Genomic DNA, 6,065 nt, shown 5'->3' on the forward strand with positions numbered 1-6,065 from the left:
CAGGTTTACAGTATGTTTTTTATACCAGGTATACAGTATTCTGTATAATAACTGGTATACAGTATGTTGTATTATACCAGGTATACAGTATCATCTATTATACCAGGTATACAGTATTCTGTATTATAACAGGTTTACAGTGTGTTTTATTATACCAGGTATACAGTATGTTGTATTATAACTGGTATACAGTAGGTTGTATTATACCAGGTATACAGTATCATCTATTATACCAGGTATACAGTATTCTGTATTATAACAGGTTTACAGTGTGTTTTATTATACCAGGTACACAGTATTCTGTATAATAACTGGTATACAGTATGTTATATTATACCAGGTATACAGTATCATCTATTATACCAGGTATACAGTATTCTGTATTATAACAGGTTTACAGTGTGTTTTATTATACCAGGTATACATTATACAGGTACAGTATTCTGTAATAACTGTATACAGTATGTTGTATTATACCAGGTATACAGTATCATCTATTATACCAGGTATACAGTATTCTGTATTATAACAGGTTTACAGTATGTTTTTTTATACCAGGTATACAGTATTCTGTATAATAACTGGTATACAGTATGTTGTATTATACCAGGTATACAGTATCATCTATTATACCAGGTATACAGTATTCTGTATTATAACAGGTTTACAGTATGTTTTTTATACCAGGTATACAGTATTCTGTATAATAACTGGTATACAGTATGTTGTATTATACCAGGTATACAGTATCATCTATTATACCAGGTATACAGTATTCTGTATTTTAACAGGTTTACAGTGTGTTTTATTATACCAGGTATACAGTATGTTGTATTATAACTGGTATACAGTAGGTTGTATTATACCAGGTATACAGTATCATCTATTATACCAGGTATACAGTATTCTGTATTATAACAGGTTTACAGTGTGTTTTATTATACCAGGTACACAGTATTCTGTATAATAACTGGTATACAGTATGTTGTATTATACCAGGTATACAGTATCATCTATTATACCAGGTATACAGTATTCTGTATTATAACAGGTTTACAGTGTGTTTTATTATACCAGGTATACAGTATCATCTATTATACCAGGTATACAGTATTTATTATACCAGGTATACAGTATCATTATTATACAGGTATACAGTATTCTGTATTATAACAGGTAGTGGATATGTTGTATTATAACAGGTTTAAATTGTGTTTTATTATACCAGGTACACAGTATTCTGTAATAACTGGTATACAGTATGTTGTATTATACCAGGTATACAGTATCATCTATTATACCAGGTATACAGTATTCTGTATTATAACAGGTTTACAGTGTGTTTTATTATACCGTATACACTATATCTATTATACCAGGTATACATTCTGTATATAACAGGTTTACAGTGTGTTGTATTATACCAGGTATACAGTATCATCTATTATACCAGGTATACAGTATTATGTATTATAACAGGTTTACAGTATGTTTTTATACCAGGTATACAGTATTCTGTATAATAACTGGTATACAGTATGTTGTATTATACCAGGTATACAGTATCATCTATTATACCAGGTATACAGTATTCTGTATTATAACAGGTTTACAGTATGTTTTTATACCAGGTATACAGTATTCTGTATAATAACTGGTATACAGTATGTTGTATTATACCAGGTATACAGTATCATCTATTATACCAGGTATACAGTATTCTGTATTATAACAGGTTTACAGTGTGTTTTATTATACCAGGTATACAGTATGTTGTATTATAACTGGTATACAGTATGTTGTATTATACCAGGTATACAGTATCATCTATTATACCAGGTATACATTATTATTTGTTATTATACCAGGTATACAGTATCATCTATTATACCAGGTATACAGTATTCTGTATTATAACAGGTTTACAGTGTGTTTATTATACAGTATCAGTTTAAATTGTGTTTTATTATACCAGGTACACAGTATTCTGTATACAGTATGTTGTATTATACCAGGTATACAGTATCATCTATTATACCAGGTATACAGTATTCTGTATTATAACAGGTTTACAGTGTGTTTTATTATACCAGGTATACAGTATCATCTATTATACCAGGTATACAGTATTATGTATTATAACAGGTTTACAGTATGTTTTATTATACCAGGTATACAGTATTCTGTATAATAACTGGTATACAGTATGTTGTATTATACCAGGTATACAGTATCATCTATTATACCAGGTATACAGTATTCTGTATTATAACAGGTTTACAGTGTGTTTTATTATACCAGGTATACAGTATGTTGTATTATAACTGGTATACAGTAGGTTGTATTATACCAGGTATACAGTATCATCTATTATACCAGGTATACAGTATTCTGTATTATAACAGGTTTACAGTGTGTTTTATTATACCAGGTATACAGTATGTTGTATTATAACTGGTATACAGTAGGTTGTATTATACCAGGTATACAGTATCATCTATTATACCAGGTATACAGTATCATTTATTATACCAGGTATACAGTATCATCTATTATACCAGGTATACAGTATTCTGTATCATAACAGGTTTAAATTGTGTTTTATTATACCAGGTACACAGTATTCTGTATAATAACTGGTATACAGTATGTTATATTATACCAGGTATACAGTATCGTCTATTATACCAGGTATACAGTATTCTGTATTATAACAGGTTTACAGTGTGTTTTATTATACCAGGTATACAGTATGTTGTATTATAACAGGTTTACAGTGTGTTTTATTATACCAGGTATACAGTATGTTGTATTATAACAGGTTTAAATTGTGTTTTATTATACCAGGTTTCACAGTATTCTGTATAATAACTGGTATACAGTATGTTATATTATACCAGGTATACAGTATCGTCTATTATACCAGGTATACAGTATTCTGTATTATAACAGGTATACAGTATTCTCGATTATACCTGGTATACAGTATGTTGCATTATACCAGGTATACAGTGTGTTGTTTTTTACCAGGTATACAGTGTGTTGTACTATACCAGGTATACAGTATGTTCTATTATACCATGTATATACAGTATTTTGTATTATACTAGGTATACAGCATCCTCTATTATACCAGGTAGACATTATCCTCGATTATACCAGGTATACAGTATGTTCTATTATACCATGAATAAAGTATGTTGTATTATACCAGGTATATAGTATGTTTTATTATACCAGGTATACAGTATCATCTATTATACCAGGTATACAGTATTCTGTATTATAACAGGTTTACAGTGTGTTTTATTATACCAGGTGTACAGTATCCTCGATCATACCAGCTATACAGTATGTTTTATTATACCAGGTACTCAGTGTGTTGTTTTTACCATGAATACAGTATGTTGTATTATACCAGGAATACATTGTGTTGTTTTATACCAGGACATCCAGTATTACTGTTACCAAATGGTGATGTGGTTTTACTTTGTCCTATTCTTTTGTCACATATTTTGTATTGGTAGGTGTTTTTGTGTCCTAATCGGATTTCAATGCTTGGTCTTAGTTAGATGATTCATGTGTTTAGTTTTGATATATTGCAATGTGTCCTTGAGTTTCCAGAGATGTCCTGAGAAATAACATTTGTTAAATTATCATTATTATTATTAATTGGCAGCTCTTTCAGCAGCAGACTCCATTCAGAATGAAAAGTAAAATACTGCACTGTTGTTCTCATGTCACTCTTCTAATCATGACTCTCAATATTTATTAAGGAAAAAGTTATTTTGCAAATTAGTGTACTTATACCTTTCATTGTGATTTCACGTCATTTATATATACATTTATACTTTAAACAGTCTAATCTGCACATATATTGACACGTCTATCCCAACATTATACTGACGCACAAAGACCTTGTTATATTTGTATTCCCTCTTCTATCTCTGTCTGCTGATTTGTCTGCTGCTGTAACAAGTGTGGATCAATAAAGTTTTATCTTATCTTATCTTATCTTATTATTAGTAGTAGTACTTTTTACTTTTTACTTATACTACTTCTAGTACAGTTCTAAACCGGCCTGTTTGGAATGGGATGTTCTCTTGTCCTGTGTTAATGCTCCAGGGCTACAGAATTATTCCTTGTCTTAGTGAGTCCTCCTCAAACAGCTCTAAAATATACTCTCACTTTTCATTGTTTGTGTGCTGGACGTTGTGTGCAGAGCTTTTGATAAACAGTCTGCTGAGTGAAGTCATAAAACATATAATGTATAATGTTATATTGTTCATTTTATTATCGATGTTTTACCTCCAACTAAACTGAATTTGCTTTATTCTTGTTCCATGTGACGCTCATATATATGTTTGAATAATTTACTTAACTGGTCTTATTTTTCCATACATTGCATGTCGGCTATTTCAGAGGTCTATTGTTAAACAATCGACACAATCTTCAGACCCAACTTAGGAAAAAAGCTTTGTAATTCAGCTTGTAGCATTGCACCTAAAAGAGCAAGTGATTGTGGAATTATTATTATTATTATTATTATTATTATATGGCGAATCGTGTTTTTGTCTTGTTTCAAGTAAAAGTACAAGTACTAAATTAACTTTTGTAGCTAAGTGGAAGTAAGAACTTTCTTTTAAATATACTCAAAGCAATGGTGGATCTAGGATTTTTCTTAATAGGGGGCCATTCAGAGGTCACAATTTAAACCATGTCCAACATCCATCATGCAAAGTTCCTGATTCAGTAAGGTACATATTGAAGTCATTTCTTGTTTCCTGTTGGCTCTATAGCTATAAAGTTGACATTCTTGTCACAGCCATGAAAATCACTCTAATCACTCTAATAACTCATAGTTAATAACTATAACAACTAACAATTATAATAGATATAATAATATAAAACACGTTTTCTCTTCACCCTGTGAGATAGCCCGGTAAGTAAAAATCCATAGAATCCTGCGTGTAGATGAGCACGTTGAGTGGACAGCAGGAAATGAGAAACAGACAGCACTAAGCTTTTCACTGATGCCTCACAGGTTCAGTTTAGTGCTAAATAAACAAAGTGTGAGAAGTTTAAAGTTTAAATAATATCTTTTTGTAAAAGAAAAAGGGTCATCACAGTGGGCCACTGACATAGATAAGCACCATGCTTTGTGTCGTTTGAGATGTCAATGAAAGGACCAGAGAACACGACACTCCACATAACGGGCGCAAAAGTTAATTTGGTTACACTGATTTGAAAATCTGTGATTGATTATTTAAAAAAATCTGATTATTATTCATCATTAATTATATAAGTAAGAACTGTGCTTTCCCTATTGTGATAAGTGAAAATGGCTGCATTGAAAAAAAAAAGCCTGTAAGAATGTGCACAATACATTTAATGCCACGCTATTTATATTTATTTCAGTTAAAAGTGCCAGCAACAGACACACTCCACATTTACCAGTAAATGATAGATGGACTTTATTTATATCAAGCTTTTCCAGTCATATCAACCACTCAAAATGCTTTAAATTACAAGTCGAGTTCACCTGTTCAATGGCCCCATTAAGAATTATATTACAGCATACCTATCCCTGATGTTTAAGGATCATTGGAATTAGCGGCGGTTCAATCTATAACTAGAATGTCACTCAGTAGAGCACGTAACTCAGCCAAAGCTGAACAATCTTACTCATGACTGTCTTCTTCTTATGGTAGAAATATTAACCCTGGATGCGTCCTTTAATCTGCATCTACAGCTAATTTTAATTGGCTCTTCCCGGGCTCAGGCCCCATCACTGCACAACGTTTGGTGGACATTGGTCCAGTAGTTTTTTGTGATCCTGTGAACAAACAAACCAACAAATACTTTCAGGTGAAAACATAACTTCCTTGGGGGAGGCAACACAATGCATTGGCTTGAGTGTGGCCTATTTATTTACCCTAGAATTGGGCCCTTTATATTGCATCAGGGGGGGTCCTCTCTATGGAGGCTGCCATGTTTCTTGTAGTAGCCCAGACTGGACAAACTAAACACCCTTTGAGTTTTTATGAAAACTGAAGGTTACCACA

This window comes from Hippoglossus stenolepis, chromosome 1 (genome assembly GCF_022539355.2).
Source record: "Hippoglossus stenolepis isolate QCI-W04-F060 chromosome 1, HSTE1.2, whole genome shotgun sequence".
Classification (NCBI taxonomy): Eukaryota; Metazoa; Chordata; class Actinopteri; order Pleuronectiformes; family Pleuronectidae; genus Hippoglossus; species Hippoglossus stenolepis.